At 48.1% G+C, this 22,360-nt stretch overlaps 1 protein-coding gene across 8 annotated transcripts in view; it reads left to right on the top strand.

The window, feature by feature from the left end:
• Positions 1–22,360, top strand: part of dco (discs overgrown) — a 248,872-nt gene that overhangs the window by 122,156 nt on the left and 104,356 nt on the right. The window lies entirely within an intron of this gene.

The following is a 22,360-nucleotide window of genomic DNA, read 5'->3' as shown; positions in this document are numbered from 1 at the left end:
AGTAAGCTTACCATAGTGTGATGGTGTTGAGTGCTGCAGGAGGGAGTAAGCTTACCATAGTGTGATGGTGTTGAGTGCTGCAGGAGGGAGTAAGCTTACCATAGTGTGATGGTGTTGAGTGCTGCAGGAGGGAGTAAGCTTACCATAGTGTGATGGTGTTGAGTGCTGCAGGAGGGAGTAAGCTTACCATAGTGTGATGGTGTTGAGTGCTGCAGGAGGGAGTAAGCTTACCATAGTGTGATGGTGTTGAGTGCTGCAGGAGGGAGTAAGCTTACCATAGTGTGATGGTGTTGAGTGCTGCAGGAGGAGTAAGCTTACCATAGTGTGATGGTGTTGAGTGCTGCAGGAGTAAGCTTACCATAGTGTGATGGTGTTGAGTGCTGCAGGAGGGAGTAAGCTTACCATAGTGTGATGGTGTTGAGTGCTGCAGGAGGGAGTAAGCTTACCATAGTGTGATGGTGTTGAGTGCTGCAGGAGGGAGTAAGCTTACCATAGTGTGATGGTGTTGAGTGCTGCAGGAGGGAGTAAGCTTACCATAGTGTGATGGTGTTGAGTGCTGCAGGAGGGAGTAAGCTTACCATAGTGTGATGGTGTTGAGTGCTGCAGGAGGAGTAAGCTTACCATAGTGTGATGGTGTTGCTTTATCAGTGCTCCTTCACACCCTAAATTACCTGAAAGCTGGCCCCATCATTTAATAACGCCTCTACTCTTCTCTCACCAAATTATACCCATGTTTTCCTGCCGGCCCCAGGCTCCTCCGCCCCATCATGGTGCGGGGGAACCTACAATATACATTCGTCATATTAAGGAAAGTATACACATATAGTATATATACCGAGAATTATGTCTACTGAGGGAATATTGCGGCCTGGCGCCGTATTTTGTCTGTGGCATTACTGCGGCCCCCTCGTCCCCCCTTTCCTCCCCCCCTTCCCTCCCCCCCCCCTTCCCTCCCCCCCTTCCCTCTCCCCCCCCTTCCCTTTCCTTCCCTTCCCTCTCCCCCCTTCCCTCTTCCCCCTTCCCTCTTCCCCCTTCCCCCCTTCCCTCTTCCCCCTCCCCCCCTTCCCTCTCCCCCCTTCCCTCTCCCCCCTTCCCCCTTCCCTCTCCGTCCCCAGCCCCCACCAACCAGAAGCCGACTGCCAGTAACAGCCGTACAACTATACACACTGACGCCAGTGGCTGTGCTGACGGGAGCTGTCAATCGATCTCTGGGTTAAGCACCGTTGGGCCTGGCTGGTAATTGAATGGGTAACTGCGCTTATAACGTCTTTCTTGGCCAAACGGACCTCGATAAGGCTAACGGAGTTTCCTGACAGTTATGTTAATACTAGGAGTCCCCGGCGGTGCCCGGGTCGCCCCTGTAACAAGACCTCCAGCAACACACCGCTCATCTACCCCCCCCCCCCACACCCTCCCAACCTTCCCACCCCCACAACAGTGGAGGCAGAATCCATACACAGTTTCAAATGTACCCATAATTGAGCCCAATAGGCTCCGGAATCTGTACATCGGTTGATTGACAGTTGAGAGGCGGAACTAAGGAGTGGAAGTTCAACCCTCGCAAGCACAACTAGGTGAGTACGTACGCACGCACGCACGCGGACGGTACCTCGTTCCTTGTGGTGAGTACGAAGATCAACGTCCCGGAAGCCCGGTCCCCGATCGGACCTCCTGGTTGGTGGTCTGGTCAACCAGGCTGTTGGACGCGGCTGCTCGCAGCCTGACATATGAGTCACAGCCTGGTTGATCAGGTATGAGAGAGCACTAGCGTCTTGAAGAGTATCATCACTGGTATAGCATCTCTTGTTTGAAAAGTTCTTGTTATCCAACCTGTCATTTATCTTGCAGTTGTGACGGCTACTTTATTGTGTTCTTCGACAGTAAGGTCTTCCGACACGTTCACTCCCAAATATGTCATTGGTGTTTCAATAGTGGGATTTAACTGCATGTTACACGTGACTCGATTTACATGAGAATGGAGGTTTGCTGTGTCCTCTATGTTGCCTAACCTAAGTGTCATGCACAAAGAATGTTACTGTAATATAGTGTGTGTCCTTGTCTATGCCCGCCTTGAGGGAGAAGAGGTACCCTGGGGGACTGAGCTCTTCACGGTGGATGATCCAGATCTTTCTGTTGACTAACACACACACTGGGTTCTCTTCCTCACGGAATAGAAGATCCCTCTTCCTTTTTTTTCTTTGCCCTCAAGGAAGCCCCTGGCCGGGCTTGGGGAGTAGACGAACTCCCAGAACCCTATCCCAGGGATAGGGAAGGATGGTGGATGGTGGGGAATAAAGACAATAACGAAGGAAGGTGTTGCCAATTAATTCGCCGACGTCTCCCGTAGTTAGGGTGGAGCCTAACACGTGTTTAATGTATGTGTCAGAAGGCAGTAGTTACCGGCCATGAAGTGTGTGTGAGAAGATCACGAGGAGAGGCTGGCAACAGTGTTCTCTCCTCTACCACCTCCCCCTCCTCCCACCTAACACCTTGCATTTGGAACGCAATTGACCAGTCCGTTAAAAGTGGAAATAAAAATCATCGCAGTTTTGACGTTTTCTATGCAGACGATGAGTCACGATAAACGTGGCTGCATCTCTGCCAAACACACACCAAAACTACAACGTTGGTGCAACGTTCCGAACAAGTTTTAACACCTAACCAGTTATAACAACCAATATAGCAAGTTGTAACAACGTTCTAATACGTCATAAACACGTTAAGCCAAGATGGAACAACTTCATTACAAGTTGTAACTAGCGGAAAATAGAGACAGTTTGGGTTTGTGTTTCCTGGGTGAAGATATGCTGACCCACACACCACAAGATGCGGGGACCGCCACGTTTCGCTCCGGCCTGGACCATTATTGACCGTCAACACACTTGATCATGGTCCAGGAGGGAGGGACACGTCGTGGTCTCTCACCACAGCTTATGCTGAGGGGTTTGGTCATCACGTTTTCTGAGCCTCGGCATCATCATCATCCATCATCATCATCGTCGTCGTAGTGTTGTGTACATGGGTACCCTGTGTTACATTAACTATCCCACATGCTGTATGTACCGAGGTGTGGGAGGGAAGGTAGTAATGTGTGTGTTTACTAGTTGTGTTTTTACGGGGGTTGAGCTTTGCTCTTTCGGCCCGCCTCTCAACTGTGTGTACTCACCTAGTTGTGTTTGCGGGGGTTGAGCTCTGGCTCTTTGGTCCCGCCTCTCAACCGTCAATCAACAGGTGTACAGATTCCTGAGCCTATTGGACTCTGTCATATCTACACTTGAAACTGTGTATGGAGTCAGCCTCCACCACATCACTTCCTAATGCATTCCATTTGTCAACCACTCTGACACTAAAAAAGTTCTTTCTAATATCTCTGTGGTTCATTTGGGCACTCAGTTTCCACCTGTGTCCCCTTGTGTGTGTGTGTGTGTGTGTGTGTGTGTGTGTGTGTGTGTGTGTGTGTGTGTGTGTGTGTGTGTGTGTGTGTGTGTGTGTGTGTGTGTCAGTGAGTGAGTGTGGCGTGTCACCACTCGCCACCACACATGTTGATAGTCCGCACTTCCTGTTCCTAGTTGCTGGCTACCGGTGTAACCTGGCAACCACCTCCGCCACCACCCCACTACCCCTCCACTCCCCCTACTCACCCCACCACCCCCCCACTCACCCCACCACCCCCCTACTCACCCCACCACCCCCCTACTCACCCCACCACCCCCCTACTCACCCCACCACCCCCCTACTCACCCCACCACCCCCCTACTCACCCCACCACCCCCCTACTCACCCCACCACCCCCCTACTCACCCCACCACCCCCTACTCACCCCACCACCCCCCCACTCACCCCACCACCCCCCCACTCACCCCACCACCCCCCCACTCACCCCACCACCCCCCCCACTCACCCCACCACCCCCCTACTCACCCCACCACCCCCATCCCAACAGTTGGGTGGGTGTGGGGCAAGACAAGTAACTGTGACTCGCCTAGTTGTGCTTGCGGGGGTTGAGCTCTGGTTCTTGGGTCTCTGGTGGGACTCACCATAGATGTAAAGTGCCTAGTATACTGACTGTTGGGAGCCGCTTGCTATATCACTTGTCATATATAAAGATCATCAATGTGTATATGTGTTTGTGTAAATGATTGTGTATATATATGTACATGTGTGTGTAACATTAGCAGTTGTGTAACCAGCTTTAAAAGATTGTCACTTGCTACCTTGAGGTGCTTCCGGGGCTTAGTGTCCCCGCGGCCCGGTCGTCGACCAGGCCTCCTGGTTGCTGGACTGATCAACCAGGCTGTTGGACGCGGCTGCTCGCAGCCTGACGTACGAGTCACAGCTGATCAGGTATCAGCTAAGCTAAACGACCTATAACTTTCAGTTCCTGAACCCATTATGTGCCTTGTGTAACCCCTATACACCATCCCCCACGGGATGGGTATGGGGTGCATAATAATTTATGACATTGAGTTCTGTTGTGGGTCCTCTGGTAGGTTAGGAGTAGACACTTGACACTGACCGTATCCTTGACGTTGGGAACCTTGGGAGAACGGGGCTATTCATGCCCATGCCACCTCTTGGGGCCTCCCTACCTTGGCTTACTCTTCAACCAATCAAAGCAGCCGAGGTCACATTATTCTTGTGCTCCTGGCTTTACCTTGTTTTTTGTTAGATCAAGAGGCAAGCTTGTTTTGAAATAAAGAGGCACTTAGATGAGTTGTTGCAAGAAGTGCCAGACCCACCAGGCTGTAGTGGACATGTGGGCCTGCGGGCCTCTCCAAGCAACAGCCTGGTGGACCAAGTTATCACAAGTGGAGCCTGGCCTCAGGCCGGGCTCGGGGAGAAGTAGAACTCCCAGAACCCTCTCCGGGTATGCTCCAGCTATGCTCCAGGTATCCTCAAGGTATCCTCAAGGTATGCTGCAGGTATGAATATAACGCACACTTGTACTCCACTTGCCTCGGGGGAGACATCTCCCGTCACGCAGGGTGCAGTCGCACCTCCACAGATCTCCAGTATCAGCTCTTGATACTGGTAATGGCTCCAAAAGGACCACCACTTACGGGCTATTCATGCCCGTGCCACCTTTTGGGTGGCTTAATCTTCATCAATCAATCAATCCACTTGGCCGTCTTCTCCACCCTCCACATGACCCGGTCCGCCAACATTCTCGGCAGGCCAACTGGTTTAGCGGACACTCCGGTTGTTGTAAATGGTCGTATTATGATTTATACTGAATGCTGTTGAGGTAACTGTAGTGGTTCCAGCGAGGGCCGGGCTGTGGTGGGTATGTGGGCCTGCGGGCCGCTCCAAGCAACAGCCTGGTGGACCAAACTCTCACAAGTCAAGCCTGGCCTCGGGCCGGGCTTGGGGAGTAGAAGAACTCCCAGAACCCCATCAACCAGGTATCAACCAGGGCAAGTATTGTGGGGGAGTGTTCGGCCCACCGACCTGTGGGAGAGATTTGTTGCTGCTGGATAAAGGTGAGAATAGTATCCCCGGTAATACAGATGTTGACAGGTTTATAAGAAGACCATGCTGGGTTTGTCTCTGGCTGTGTTACTAAGCTTGGTGTGACACTTCCCCAGGCATTATATCACCATATATCTGTTATATCACGTTATCATATATCACGTTATATCACATTATATCACGATATATCTGCCCGAAACGCTTTGCGTAATAGTTGCTTTAGGCATTGTATGTACTAGCTCTATCTATAAATCTATCGATTTTTGTAAAACCTCTTATATGTATGTACCTTACCTGAATAAATATTTTATTTTTAATATGTTAGAGTATCGCTAAATCTCAGAGATTATACATAGGTTCGAATCCTCGTCACGGCCCTTGTGGATTTGTTTATTATACATAGGGTATACGGGAGCCTGATAGCTGAGTGGACAGCGCTTCGGATTCGTAGGCCTGAGATTCCGGGTTCGGTCCCCAGTGGAGGCGAAAAGAAAAATGGGCAGTTTCTTTCACCCTGATGCTCTGTTCACTTAGCAGTAAATAGGTACCTGGGAATTGGGCAGCTGCCACGGGCTGCTTCCTGGGGGTGTGTAACAAAAAGGAGGCCTGGTCGAGGACCGGGCCGCGGGGACGTTAAGCCCTGAAATCATCTCAAGATAACCTCAAGAAGGGCGACGTGTCCTCAAGAGCTTCAGAAATTAAGGTTAAAGGTCAAGGGTCAGATTCACGAAGCAGTTACGCAAACACATGAACCTGTACATCTTTTCTAAGTCTTTGTTTACAATTAATAAACGGTTAATAAACTCCGAAGCACCAGGAGGCTGTTTATAACAATAACAACAGTTAATTGGCAAGTCTTCATGCTTGTAAACTGTTTAATAAATGTAACCAAAGCCGTCAAAGATTGAGGAAAGGTGTACACGTTCGTAAGTACTTGCGTAACTGCTTCGTGAATCTGGCCCCAGACCCCCAATTGGCCAGCACTTACATTGTACTAATACTTCAGTTTTACCAACAATATCATAAAGCTAATTATGCCTTTATAAAATTAAAATGTGTATCAGTACCAACTATTTAATATTTTTTTTTAAATTCACATTATTTGGTTATATAAACAAAACTATGTATATTTAATATCATTTATTATGAATGGAAATTAGTCATCCATTGAGAGTAATTTTGATAAGTGTCAATAAATCATCACTAATTATTTTGATGTCAATAAATCATCACTAATTATTTTGATGTCAATAAATCCTCGCTAATTATTTTGATGTCAATAAATCCTCACTAATTATTTTGATAAGTGTCAATAAATCCTCACTAATTATTTTGATGTCAATAAATCCTTACTAATTATTTTGATGTCAATAAATCCTCACTAATTATTTTGATAAGTGTCAATAAATCCTCACTAATTATTTTGATAAGTCAATAAATCCTCACTAATTATTTTGATAAGTGTCAATAAATCCTCACTAATTACAACTTTCTCTCCAACAGGTAAGTTGTTGTTGAATGGTGGGTTGTTGTTGGTGCTGAGAAGGTGAAGGTAAGTCACTCTTGCAACACTTCAATACATGGGCACTATCACAGCTCTAGTCACTATCGCAGCTTTAGGCACTATCACAGCTCTAGGCACTATCGCAGCTCTAGGCACTATCGCAGCTCTAGTCACTATCGCAGCTCTAGGCACTATCGCAGCTCTAGTCACTATCGCAGCTCTAGGCACTATCACAGCTCTAGGCACTATCGCAGCTCTAGGCACTATCACAGCTCTAGGCACTATCGCAGCTCTAGGCACTATCGCAGCTCTAGGCACTATCGCAGCTCTAGGCACTATCACAGCTCTAGGCACTATCGCAGCTCTAGGCACTATCACAGCTCTAGGCACTATCACAGCTCTAGGCACTATCACAGCTCTAGTCACTATCGCAGCTCTAGTCACTATCGCAGCTCTAGGCACTATCACAGCTCTAGGCACTATCGCAGCTCTAGGCACTATCGCAGCTCTAGTCACTATCGCAGCTCTAGTCACTATCGCAGCTCTAGTCACTATCACAGCTCTAGTCACTATCGCAGCTCTAGTCACTATCGCAGCTCTAGGCACTATCGCAGCTCTAGTCACTATCGCAGCTCTAGTCACTATCGCAGCTCTAGTCACTATCAGCTCTAGGCACTATCGCAGCTCTAGGCACTATCGCAGCTCTAGGCACTATCGCAGCTCTAGTCACTATCGCAGCTCTAGTCACTATCACAGCTCTAGGCACTATCACAGCTCTAGGCACTATCGCAGCTCTAGTCACTATCGCAGCTCTAGTCACTATCACAGCTCTAGTCACTATCGCAGCTCTAGTCACTATCGCAGCTCTAGTCACTATCGCAGCTCTAGTCACTATCGCAGCTCTAGTCACTATCACAGCTCTAGTCACTATCACAGCTCTAGTCACTATCGCAGCTCTAGTCACTATCGCAGCTCTAGTCACTATCACAGCTCTAGTCACTATCGCAGCTCTAGTCACTATCGCAGCTCTAGTCACTATCGCAGCTCTAGTCACTATCGCAGCTCTAGTCACTATCGCAGCTCTAGTCACTATCGCAGCTCTAGGCACTATCGCAGCTCTAGTCACTATCGCAGCTCTAGTCACTATCACAGCTCTAGTCACTATCGCAGCTCTAGGCACTATCACAGCTCTAGTCACTATCGCAGCTCTAGGCACTATCACAGCTCTAGGCACTATCGCAGCTCTAGGCACTATCGCAGCTCTAGTCACTATCGCAGCTCTAGTCACTATCACAGCTCTAGGCACTATCACAGCTCTAGGCACTATCGCAGCTCTAGTCACTATCACAGCTCTAGGCACTATCACAGCTCTAGGCACTATCGCAGCTCTAGTCACTATCGCAGCTCTAGTCACTATCGCAGCTCTGGTCACTATCGCAGCTCTAGTCACTATCACAGCTCTAGTCACTATCGCAGCTCTAGGCACTATCACAGCTCTAGTCACTATCACAGCTCTAGGCACTATCGCAGCTCTAGTCACTATCACAGCTCTAGGCACTATCACAGCTCTAGGCACTATCGCAGCTCTAGTCACTATCGCAGCTCTAGTCACTATCACAGCTCTAGTCACTATCGCAGCTCTGGTCACTATCGCAGCTCTAGTCACTATCACAGCTCTAGTCACTATCACAGCTCTGGTTAACTCTTTATTAGTTGCACCGGGAGGTATAAGAGCTTATTGGTGAAGTGTGGGTGAAAGTAACCCTTCCTGGTGATCTAGGTAGACCTTTATTGTCCAAGTTTATCTACGATTTCACAGGTAGAAGTTGATTGATGATTTTACAGGTAGAAGTTGATTGATGATTTCACAGGTAGAAGTTGATTGATGATTTTACAGGTAGAAGTTGATTGATGATTTCACAGGTAGAAGTTGATTGATGATTTCACAGGTAGAAGTTGATTGATGATTTCACAGGTAGAAGTTGATTGATGATTTCACAGGTAGAAGTTGATTGACGATTTTACAGGTAGGAGTTGATTGACGATTTTACAGGTAGGAGTTGATTGATGATTTCACAGGTAGAAGTTGATTGACGATTTTACAGGTAGGAGTTGATTGATGATTTTACAGGTAGAAGTTGATTGATGATTTCACAGGTAGAAGTTGATTGATGATTTCACAGGTAGAAGTTGATTGACGATTTTACAGGTAAAAGTTGATTGACGATTTTACAGGTAGAAGTTGATTGACGATTTTACAGGTAGAAGTTGATTGATGATTTTACAGGTAGAAGTTGATTGACGATTTTACATGTAGAAGTTGATTGATGATTTCACAGGTAGAAGTTGATTGATGATTTCACAGGTAGAAGTTGATTGATGATTTTACAGGTAGAAGTTGACGATTTCACAGGTAGAAGTTGATTGATGATTTTACAGGTAGAAGTTGATTGATGATTTTACAGGTAGAAGTTGATTGATGATTTCACAGGTAGAAGTTGATTGATGATTTCACAGGTAGAAGTTGATTGATGATTTCACAGGTAGAAGTTGATTGATGATTTCACAGGTAGAAGTTGATTGATGATTTTACAGGTAGAAGTTGATTGACGATTTTACAGGTAGAAGTTGATTGAGATTGACGATTTTACAGGTAGAAGTTGATTGACGATTTTACAGGTAGAAGTTGATTGACGATTTTACAGGTAGGAGTTGATTGATGATTTCACAGGTAGAAGTTGATTGACGATTTTACAGGTAGGAGTTGATTGATGATTTTACAGGTAGAAGTTGATTGATGATTTCACAGGTAGAAGTTGATTGATGATTTCACAGGTAGAAGTTGATTGACGATTTTACAGGTAAAAGTTGATTGACGATTTTACAGGTAGAAGTTGATTGACGATTTTACAGGTAGAAGTTGATTGATGATTTTACAGGTAGAAGTTGATTGACGATTTTACAGGTAGAAGTTGATTGATGATTTCACAGGTAGAAGTTGATTGATGATTTCACAGGTAGAAGTTGATTGATGATTTTACAGGTAGAAGTTGACGATTTCACAGGTAGAAGTTGATTGATGATTTTACAGGTAGAAGTTGATTGATGATTTCACAGGTAGAAGTTGATTGATGATTTCACAGGTAGAAGTTGATTGACGATTTCACAGGTAGAAGTTGATTGACGATTTCACAGGTAGAAGTTGATTGACGATTTCACAGGTAGAAGTTGATTGACGATTTTACAGGTAGAAGTTGATTGACGATTTCACAGGTAGAAGTTGATTGATGATTTCACAGGTAGAAGTTGATTGATGATTTCACAGGTAGAAGTTGATTGATGATTTTACAGGTAGAAGTTGATTGATGATTTTACAGGTAGAAGTTGATTGACGATTTTACAGGTAGAAGTTGATTGACGATTTTACAGGTAGAAGTTGATTGACGATTTGACAGGTAGACGTTGATTGACGATTTGACAGGTAGAAGTTGATTGATGATTTGACAGGTAGACGTTGACTGACGATTTTACAGGTAGAAGTAGAGAGCATTGGTGAAACACGGATAGATTTCGAAACTGAAATAGCTGGCAAACCCATTAACTGCCTCATGGCAGTTAATGGGTTTGCCAGTTAATGGGCAATGGGTTAATTTCAAGACACACAAATCCTAGTGCTTGCCACTTGAGTTTGGAACACAGCACCAGAAGACAGTGACACTTGGACTCATCAGCGCCGTACGGGGCCAAGACACTCATGCTGTACCTGGTTGTTGAGCCGTAAGGGTCAATTGGTTAAAACTTTTGAAACTTTTAAGTTTTAAAAGGTTAAAACTATGGTCTGATCAAATAAGTCGACGTAACCATCCATCGAGTGCTAAATGTTATTCAAAGTTTAAGTATATGGAAATAAACTACCCGACTACTTGGGGTGGACGGTAGAGCGACGGTCTCGCTTCCTGCAGGTCGGCGTTCAATCCCCGACCGTCTGAGTGGTTGGCCACCATCCCCCCCCCCTCCCGTCCCATCCCAAATCCATATCCTGACCCCTTCCAAGTGCTATATAGTCGTAATGGCTTGGCGCTTTCCCCCTGATAATTCCCTTCCCCGACTCCCTTCCTGAGGATATAGTGCTTTTTATAACTGTGGACCATGGTACAAATATGGATATGGTGAGGAGCCGGTCGGCCGAGCGGACAGCACGCTGGACTTGTGATCCTGTGGTCCCCGGGTTCGATTTCGGGCGCCGGCGAGAAACAATGGGCAGAGTTTCTTTCACCCTATGCCCCTGTTACCTAGCAGTAAAATAGGTACCTGGGTGTTAGTCAGCTGTGACGGGGTGCTTCCTGGGGGTGGAGGCCTGATCGAGGACCGGGCCGCGGGGACACTAAAAAGCCCCGAAATCATATCAAGATAACCTCAAGATAAGGTGCACAAATAGAAAGTAGAGTAGTTTCATTTTAGGAAGATGAAAGGAAAGTTTCAGCTTTAAGGAAACTTAAAAGTGGTGTCCGTGTATATGGAAAGGTGCGTGCCCCATATCCCCTACTGTCGGGGTCAGTTTCGGGGTACTCATGCCCGAGTACGGTCAAGTCCGCTTGTAGTGCCCTGTACCCCGGGGCACAGTCCTGGCACCACTGATATTTCTCGTCCTTATCTCGGATATAGACGAAAATACTAGTCACAGCTTCGTATCATCCTTGGCACATGATCAAACATCAGCATGGAAATTGCCACTAGAAAACACTGAAAACTTTCAGGCAGATATAAATAAAGTATTGGATTGGGGCCGAGAAAATAACTAGATGTTTAACGGTGACAAGTTCCAGGTAGTGAGGTGTGGTGGAAACGAGGAACTTAAACGATACACAGGGAATTATGATGTCCGAACACCTGACATTTAGTGAACATAACCGAGCAACTATAGCGGCCAGGACAATGATAGGATGGATTATGAGAACGGTCAAATCCACAGACCTAACAGCCTGAACAAGAGGACCCAAAAAAGAAAACGGGACAGTACGTCACTTTTGTGAGCTGATTTCATTTTGAATTATGACCATTTTTGTTTAGCCTGAGTGCCCATAGGAGAGAAAAGCGACGGCCTGCGGGCCGCTCCAAGCAACAGTCTGGTGGACCAAACTCTCACAAGTGGAGCCTGGCCTCGGGCCGGGCTTGGGGAGTAGAAGAACTTCCAGAACCCCATCAACCAGGTATCAACCAGGACGGGTTGGGTGGCGAGCCACAGTCTGGGTTGTGGGGAGGACAGACGATCATAGAATTGACTGACTGATGAAGGGAACTATCGGGAGAAGCGCCAAGCCATTACGACTATATAGCACTGGGAAGGGGTCAGGATATGGATTTGGGATGGGACGGTGGGGAAGGAATGGTGCCCCAACCACTTGGACGGTCGGGGATTGAACGCCGACCTGCATGGCGCGAGACAGACTGTTGTTGTTGTTAGAGATTCAGTTACTTGGAACAAGTTCCAAGTAGCACGGGCTATGGTGAGCCCGTAGTGGACTTACCCGGCACAGGAGCGAGACCGTTGCTCTACCGTGTTGAAGAAGATTAAGACACCCAAGAGGTGACACGGGCAGGAATAAGTGGTAAGGTGTTGGGGGGTGGGGGGGGGAGACATTATGCACCTGTGACCGGGCTGTGAGCCACATGACCTTCACCTCTTGACATGACCTGAGGGCGTGAGTGATGCGCCGTCACTAACCTCCACGTGCCGCAGGTCACTGACTTGTCACGTGGGCGGGACACACGCCCGTGCTGGCTGTGTCGCTCAAGAATGTGGCGGAGAGAGGGGTTACTGTGTGGCGGGGAGAGAGGTTACTGTGTGGCGGGGGGAGAGGTTACTGTGTGGCGGGGAGAGAGGTTACTGTGTGGCGGGGAGAGAGGTTACTGTGTGGCGGGGAGAGAGGTTACTGTGTGGTGGGGAGAGAGGTTACTGTGTGGCGGGGAGAGAGGTTACTGTGTGGCGGGGGGAGAGGTTACTGTGTGGCGGGGAGAGAGGTTACTGTGTGGCGGGGAGAGAGGTTACTGTGTGGTGGGGAGAGAGGTTACTGTGTGGCGGGGAGAGAGGTTACTGTGGCGGGGGGAGAGGTTACTGTGGCGGGGGGAGAGGTTACTGTGTGGCGGGGAGAGAGGTTACTGTGTGGTGGGGAGAGAGGTTACTGTGTGGTGGGGGGAGAGGTTACTGTGTGGCGGGGAGAGAGGTTACTGTGTGGTGGGGAGAGAGGTTACTGTGTGGTGGGGAGAGAGGTTACTGTGTGGCGGGGAGAGAGGTTACTGTGTGGCGGGGAGAGAGGTTACTGTGTGGCGGTGAGAGAGGTTACTGTGTGGCGGGGAGAGAGGTTACTGTGTGGCGGGGAGAGAGGTTACTGTGTGGCGGGGAGAGAGGTTACTGTGTGGCGGGGAGAGAGGTTACTGTGTGGCGGGGAGAGAGGTTACTGTGTGGCGGGGAGAGAGGTTACTGTGTGGCGGGGAGAGAGGTTACTGTGTGGCGGGGAGAGAGGTTACTGTGTGGCGGGGAGAGAGGTTACTGTGTGGCGGGGAGAGAGGTTACTGTGTGGCGGGGAGAGAGGTTACTGTGTGGCGGGGAGAGAGGTTACTGTGTGGCGGGGAGAGAGGTTACTGTGTGGCGGGGAGAGAGGTTACTGTGTGGCGGGGGGAGAGGTTACTGTGTGGCGGGGGGAGAGGTTACTGTGTGGCGGGGGGAGAGGTTACTGTGTGGCGGGGAGAGAGGTTACTGTGTGGCGGGGAGAGAGGTTACTGTGTGGCGGGGAGAGAGGTTACTGTGTGGCGGGGAGAGAGGTTACTGTGTGGCGGGGAGAGAGGTTACTGTGTGGCGGGGGGAGAGGTTACTGTGTGGCGGGGAGAGAGGTTACTGTGTGGCGGGGAGAGAGGTTACTGTGTGGCGGGGAGAGAGGTTACTGTGTGGCGGGGAGAGAGGTTACTGTGTGGCGGAGAGAGTGGGGTTACTGTGTGGCGGGGAGAGTGGGGTTACTGTGTGGCGGGGAGAGAGGGGTTACTGTGTGGCGGGGAGAGAGGGGTTACTGTGTGGTGGGGAGAGAGGGGTTACTGTGTGGTGGGGAGAGGGGTTACTGTGTGGTGGGGAGAGAGGGGTTACTGTGTGGTGGGGGGAGAGAGGTTACTGTGTGGTGGGGAGAGAGGGGTTACTGTGTGGTGGGGGGAGAGAGGTTACTGTGTGGTGGGGAGAGAGGGGTTACTGTGTGGTGGGGAGAGAGAGGGGTTACTGTGTGGTGGGGAGAGAGGGGTTACTGTGTGGTGGGGAGAGAGAGGGGTTACTGTGTGGTGGGGAGAGAGGGGTTACTGTGTGGTGGGGAGAGAGGGGTTACTGTGTGGTGGGGAGAGAGGGGTTACTGTGTGGTGGGGAGAGAGGGGTTACTGTGTGGTGGGGAGAGAGGGGTTACTGTGTGGTGGGGAGAGAGGGGTTACTGTGTGGTGGGGAGAGAGGGGTTACTGTGTGGTGGGGAGAGAGGGGTTACTGTGTGGTGGGGAGAGAGGGGTTCCTGTGTGGTGGGGAGAGAGGGGTTACTGTGTGGTGGGGAGAGAGAGGTTACTGTGTGGTGGGGAGAGAGAGGTTACTGTGTGGTGGGGAGAGAGAGGTTACTGTGTGGTGGGGAGAGAGAGGTTACTGTGTGGTGGGGAGAGAGAGGTTACTGTGTGGTGGGGAGAGGGGTTACTGTGTGGTGGGGAGAGAGAGGTTACTGTGTGGTGGGGAGAGAGAGGTTACTGTGTGGTGGGGAGAGAGAGGTTACTGTGTGGTGGGGAGAGAGAGGTTACTGTGTGGTGGGAGAGAGAGGTTACTGTGTGGTGGGGAGAGGGGTTACTGTGTGGTGGGGAGAGAGGGGTTACTGTGTGGTGGGGAGAGAGAGGTTACTGTGTGGTGGGGAGAGAGAGGTTACTGTGTGGTGGGGAGAGAGAGGTTACTGTGTGGTGGGGAGAGAGAGGTTACTGTGTGGTGGGGAGAGAGAGGTTACTGTGTGGTGGGGAGAGAGAGGTTACTGTGTGGTGGGGAGAGAGAGGTTACTGTGTGGTGGGAGAGAGAGGTTACTGTGTGGTGGGGAGAGGGGTTACTGTGTGGTGGGGAGAGAGGGGTTACTGTGTGGTGGGGAGAGGGGTTACTGTGTGGTGGGGAGAGAGAGGTTACTGTGTGGTGGGGAGAGAGGGGTTACTGTGTGGTGGGGAGAGAGAGGTTACTGTGTGGTGGGGAGAGAGAGAGAGGTTACTGTGTGGTGGGGAGAGAGAGGTTACTGTGTGGTGGGGAGAGAGAGAGAGGTTACTGTGTGGTGGGGAGAGGGGTTACTGTGTGGTGGGGAGAGAGAGGTTACTGTGTGGTGGGGAGAGAGGGGTTACTGTGTGGTGGGGAGAGAGAGGTTACTGTGTGGTGGGGAGAGAGAGAGAGGTTACTGTGTGGTGGGGAGAGAGGGGTTACTGTGTGGTGGGGAGAGAGAGGGGTTACTGTGTGGTGGGGAGAGAGGGGTTACTGTGTGGTGGGGAGAGAGAGGTTACTGTGTGGTGGGGAGAGAGGGGTTACTGTGTGGTGGGGAGAGAGGGGTTACTGTGTGGTGGGGAGAGAGGGGTTACTGTGTGGTGGGGAGAGAGAGGTTACTGTGTGGTGGGGAGAGAGAGAGAGGTTACTGTGTGGCGGGGAGAGTGGGGTTACTGTGTGGTGGGGAGAGAGAGAGGGGTTACTGTGTGGTGGGGAGAGAGAGGTTACTGTGTGGTGGGGAGAGAGGGGTTACTGTGTGGTGGGGAGAGAGGGGTTACTGTGTGGTGGGGAGAGAGGGGTTACTGTGTGGTGGGGAGAGAGAGGTTACTGTGTGGTGGGGAGAGAGAGAGAGGTTACTGTGTGGCGGGGAGAGTGGGGTTACTGTGTGGTGGGGAGAGAGAGAGAGGTTACTGTGTGGTGGGGAGAGAGAGAGAGGTTACTGTGTGGTGGAGTGCCATTGTGGCCTTGCCTCGTCATCTCCCCTCCCCCCCCCCCCCCCTCTCCCCCATAACACCCGCATACCGTTGTCTTCCTACTATTGGTCTCTGCCACATCCAGCTGTCTAATGCACGGACATATTTTTCTATAATTTTTAAAATTATTATTGTAAATTACTTCTACAACTACATTTAGCCATTCACCCACTTGTAAACCTCTATCATGTCACCCCTAACTCTTCCCCTTTCACCCACTTGTAAACCTCTATCATGTCACCCCTAACTCTTCCCCTTTCACCCACTTGTAAACCTCTATCGTGTCACCCCTAACTCTTCCCCTTTCACCCACTTGTAAACCTCTATCGTGTCACCCCTAACTCTTCCCCTTTCACCCACTTGTAAACCTCTATCGTGTCACCCCTAACTCTTCCCCTTTCACCCACTTGTAAACCTCTATCGTGTCACCCCTAACTCTTCCCCTTTCACCCACTTGTAAACCTCTATCATGTCACCCCTAACTCTTCCCCTTTCACCCACTTGTAAACCTCTATCGTGTCACCCCTAACTCTTCCCCTTTCACCCACTTGTAAACCTCTATCGTGTCACCCCTAACTCTTCCCCTTTCACCCACTTGTAAACCTCTATCGTGTCACCCCTAACTCTTCCCCTTTCACCCACTTGTAAACCTCTATCGTGTCACCCCTAACTCTTCCCCTTTCACCCACTTGTAAACCTCTATCATGTCACCCCTAACTCTTCCCCTTTCACCCACTTGTAAACCTCTATCGTGTCACCCCTAACTCTTCCCCTTTCACCCACTTGTAAACCTCTATCGTGTCACCCCTAACTCTTCCCCTTTCACCCACTTGTAAACCTCTATCGTGTCACCCCTAACTCTTCCCCTTTCACCCACTTGTAAACCTCTATCGTGTCACCCCTAACTCTTCCCCTTTCACCCACTTGTAAACCTCTATCATGTCACCCCTAACTCTTCCCCTTTCACCCACTTGTAAACCTCTATCGTGTCACCCCTAACTCTTCGCCTTTCACCCACTTGTAAACCTCTATCGTGTCACCCCTAACTCTTCCCCTTTCACCCACTTGTAAACCTCTATCGTGTCACCCCTAACTCTTCCCCTTTCCAGTGAATGCAACTTAAGCCTTGTTAATCTCTCTTCATATGACAGGTTTCTAATTTGGGGAATTAACTTAGTCATCCTACGCTGGACACGTTCAAGTGAATTTATATCCATTCTATAATATGGCGACCAAAACTGAACTGCATAATCTAAATGGGGCCTAACCAGAGCAAGATATAGCTGAAGAACCACACCAGGTGTCTTGTTACTAACGCTGCGATTAATAAATCCCAGTGTCTTATTTGCCTTATTACGAACATTCAGGCATTGATCCTATGGTTTTAAATTCTTACTAATCATAACTCCCAAATCCCTTTCGCAATCCGACTTCGCAATCTCAACACCATCTAGCTCGTATCTTGTAACTCTATCATCATTACCTAGTCTCAGAACTTTACATTTATCAGCATTAAACTGCATCTGCCAATCTTTTGTCCATTTCAAAACCCTATTTAGAAAGACTTGAAGTGACAATGAGTCTTCTATGTTTATTTCTCTACCGATTTTCGTATCATCGGCAAATTTGCAAATGTTGCTACTCAAACCTGAATCTAAATAATTTATATATATTATAAACAACAGAGGTCCCAGGACAGAGCCTTGAGGCACTGCACTTAAAACATTTTCCCACTCTGACTTAACCCCATTTATACTAACTCTGTTTTCTTTGGAATAGCCATGCCCTAATCCAGCTTAAATTAATATAGCACCCCCAATACCATGAGCCTCTATCTTTTTAATCAGTCTTTCATGTGGCACTGTATCAAAAGCTTTGCTAAAGTCAAGGTACACAACATCACAATCCTTACCACTATCAACTGCCTCAACTATGCTGGAATAAAAAGATAGCAAATTTGTTAAACATGAACGGCCATTTGTAAGAGTGTTGAGAATCATGTATTAATTTGTTTTTCAAGATGAAGACGAATTGTATTTGCAATTATTGATTCAAGTAACTTTCCCACAATAGACGTTAGGCTAATTGGCCGATAGTTTGACGCAAGTGATCTATCTCCTTTCTTAAAAATTGGTACCACATTAGCTACCTTCCATGACTCTGGCACTCTGCCTGACTCTATTGATTTATTAAATATGGTAGACAGTGGCTCGCAAAGCTCCTCTTTGCATTCTTTAAGCACCCTGGCAAACACTTCATCCGGCCCTGGGGATTTGTTTGGTTTGAGTTTTACTATTTGTTTAAGAACATCCTCCCTGGTAACTGTTAAACTCGTCAACCTGTCCTCGTCCCCACCCACACAGACTTGTTCGGCTGAAGGCATATTGTTAAGTTCCTCTTTAGTAAATACAGATACAAAATATTTATTAAAAATACTACTCATCTTGTCATTATCCGTTATCTGACCTGTCTCAGTTTTTAATGGACCTATCGTTTCCCTAATCTTTGTTAGATATAACTGATAAACCCTTTAGGATTTGTCTTTGCTTGCTCTGCTATTCGAACTTCATAGTTTCTTTTTGACCTCCTTATCTCTTTTTTAACATTTCTACCTAGTTGTACGAATTTCTGTTCTAAACTGACATCCCCATTCTTTATTCTTTTGTACCAAGCTCTCTCTTTACCTATAAGGTTCTTAAGATCCTTTGTTATCCACTTTGGATCATTAATATTCGATCTATTCAATTTGTATGGTATACTACGTTCCTGTGCTTTGTTTAGAATATTTTGAGACAAGTTATATTTTGAATCCACATCGAAATCCCTTTTTACGTCACCTATCATTGGGTTCACGTCTCGCCCCAAGACCGGCCCACACCCCATGCCCAGGACTATACAATCTATTTGACCCAAAAAATTTCTTAGGCTATTAAAATCAGCTTTTCGAAAATCTGGCACTTTAACTGAATTTTCTCCTACAGATCTATTTCATTCTATGCTAAATCAGATTTCTTTGTGATCACTGTTCCCTAGCTCACTCCCTATTTCATAAGAACATAAGAACAAAGGTAACTTCAGAAGGCCTATTGGCTCATATGAGGCAGCTCCTATCTATAACCACTCAATCCCACTCATATATGTCATTAATTATTAATTTATTTTTATTTAATTATGATTATCATAATTCAATTAGGATTAATTTCGATATCATTAATTTGTGTTTCCCTGTTAGTTAACACTAAATCAAAAATATTATTTTCCCGCGTTGGTTCCTTAATGTGTGTTGCGTAAGAAAGCAATCGTCAGTTAATTCTAAAAAATAGTTAATTCTATCCAAATAGTTTGTGTGTGGCTCGGTTTTGATTCCCTCTTTGGGGCTACATTTCAAATTGTCCCTAACATATATGGCTACTCCCCCTCCTCGTCTAATATATCTGTGTGAAATATTTTAAATACATTTATCTGATATTCAGCTAATAGTTCTCTATTTTCTACATTCGTCCACGTTTCGGTAAGTACAATAATATCTATTTTTTTCTGTGCAGACAAGAGCATTTAAATTGTTTTTCTTTCTTAGACTTCTACTGTTAGTGTAATATACCCTAAGTGTATTGTTATTTTGAGGCCCTTCTCTTTCCCTGATCATTTTGCAATTTGTTTGTCCCACAAACACATACTTTTGTTACCTCCTTCCTCCATGTTAATTCCCATACCACTATCTACTAACACTTTAAACCCAAACAAACACCTCTAACCACTGGTTCCAACGAGTTGGCAACAGCAACAACCCCAGCCCTCGATAGATGCACCCCATCACGAGCATACATTTCATTTCTTCCATGGAAGAGTTCCCAGTTATCTATGAAAGATGTATTTGATTTGCAATATTTTTCCAGTCGGCAATTGACACCAAGTGCCCTCGACAACCATTCATTTCCTACTCCCTTTCTTGGAAGAATGCCACATATGATCTGGATTCCTCCCTTGCTCCTAACTAATTCTATGGCTGTCTTAAACCTTTCAATCAGTGCCTCACGTCTAACTCGCCCAACATCATTACCACCTGCACTAATACAAACAATGGGTTTGTTCCCATTTCCAGCCATAATATCATTAGTGTTGTCAACAATATCACCAGTTCCAGCTCCCGGATAGCAAACCCTTAACATGTTCCCCTTATCTCTGGCACAGAACGTTGTCTAAATACCTCACCTGGGAATCTCCCACAACCAAAATTCGCTTAGTTACTTCCCTTATTTTCTGAGCACATTGAGGGACGTGCACCTCGTTGCTGTTCGTTTCTTTCCCTTTCGAGTCACCTGCAGGCTCGCTACAGCACTCGTCCTCCAGCACGGCAAATGAGTTAAAAGTCATTAGGATATTGTAGGCGACTTTGTCAAGGTCTTCGTAAGACCCCTGTCCTTTACCACTTTCCAAGACGACGTCTTTTTAATACTGGTCTCCTCCTGTGTTTCTTCCTGATGATGTTACAGCTGTCGCGCCTCCTCCTGTAGGGAGTCCAACTCTCTCCTTAGAGCTCCAACTAGATTCATCACTTCCTTCACTAAATCTTCCATTATTGATATGATATTATTACAAAGGAGCTCCAGCTAACACACCCTTTCACTGTGGCTGACAAGTGACAGACAACTGCAGATAATTGATAACTGGTCCGTGAAAGGTGTAACTTACAGCGTTGAGGTTCAGTTCCCGAGTTCACTGTGACTCCACTTTTATTACCTGAGCTCAGCCAAACGCCAAGTGTTGATGTCCGTGTTAATGTGTGTTAACTAGTTCACCTGTGCTGCTACTGAGGTGTGAGAGACAGACAGCATCAGTTCACTCACTTCTTGTGCACCCCATACCCACCCCGTGGGGTGTGGAGGAAGGGGGGTTACAGGGACACACCATGGGCTCATCAACTGGACCCCATACCCACCCCGTGGGGTGTGGAGGAAGGGGGGTTACAGGGACACACCATGGGCTCATCAACTGGACCCCATACCCACCCCGTGGGGTGTGGAGGAAGGGGGGTTACAGGGGCACACCATGGGCTCACCAACTGGACCCCATACCAACCCCGTGGAGTGTGGAGGAAGGGGGGTTACAGGGACACACCATGGGCTCACCAACTGGACCCCAACACTTCAGCAAGAGTGTGTTGTGCAGCCCAGCATCTTGGGAGCAAGTGGAGGCTTACCGCTGGTGGCCGCTACCTACAGTGGGCGAGGGGGTCACAGTGGGTGTTGGAGAAGTGACTTCGTACCCCGCGGTACCCACTAAGCCACGTAGTGCCTGGTCTCTGTCCAGTGGTCAGTTTTTGTCCAGGGGGGGGGGGGGGGGGATGTGAGAGCCAGGCAACCCGGAGTGACTTGTCAGGGAGGGACGCGCCAGAATACACTGCTAGGGAAGTGACCAAGGTTAAGGGGGGCGGGGTCCCCGCTACCTGCTTGGTGAGGGGGGGAGATGATAGGTGGAGAAGCTGCTTGCTGGCTACCAGGGTCAGGGGGTGATTGGGTCTGTATTGGGGGAGGGGGGGGGAGGCAGGGAGGGAGGGATCCATACATGAGGCTGATGGAGGGGATTGATATGGATTGATGGATGGAGAGGGGATGGATTGCTGCCTGGATGGAGGTAGTTTTTTTCGCACCTTTGTGGTTACCTTGAGGTGTTTTCGGGGCTTAGCGTCCACGAGGCCCGGTCGTCGACCAGGCCTCCTCGTTGCTGGACTGATCAACCAGGCTGTTGGACGCTGCTGCTCGCAGTCTGACGTATGAGTCATAGCCTGGTTGATCAGGTATCCTTTGGAGGTGTTTGTCAAGTTCTCTATTGAACACTGTGAAGGGTCTGCCAGTTATGCCCCTTATGTGTAGTGGAAGCGTGTTGAACAGTCTCGGGCCTCTGATGTTGATAGTTCTCTCTTGAACACTGTGAGGGGTCGGCCAGTTATGTCCCTTATGTGTAGTGGAAGCGTGTTGAACAGTCTCGGGCCTCTGATGTTGATAGTTCTCTCTTGAACACTGTGAGGGGTCGGCCAGTTATGACCCTTATGTGTAGCGGAAGCGTGTTGAACAGTCTCGGGCCTCTGATGTTGATAGTTCTCTCTTGAACACTGTGAGGGGTCGGCCAGTTATGTCCCTTATGTGTAGTGGAAGCGTGTTGAACAGTCTCGGGCCTCTGATGTTGATAGTTCTCTCTTGAACACTGTGAGGGGTCGGCCAGTTATGTCCCTTATGTGTAGTGGAAGCGTGTTGAACAGTCTCGGGCCTCTGATGTTGATAGTTCTCTCTTGAACACTGTGAGGGGTCTGCCAGTTATGTCCCTTATGTGTAGTGGAAGCATGTTGAACAGTCTCGGGCCTCTGATGTTGATAGTTCTCTCTTGAACACT

This window comes from Procambarus clarkii, chromosome 59 (assembly GCF_040958095.1).
Source record: "Procambarus clarkii isolate CNS0578487 chromosome 59, FALCON_Pclarkii_2.0, whole genome shotgun sequence".
Taxonomy (NCBI): Eukaryota; Metazoa; Arthropoda; class Malacostraca; order Decapoda; family Cambaridae; genus Procambarus; species Procambarus clarkii.
Note: the sequence above shows the minus strand (reverse complement) of the source record. Positions and strands in the feature narration are given on the sequence as shown.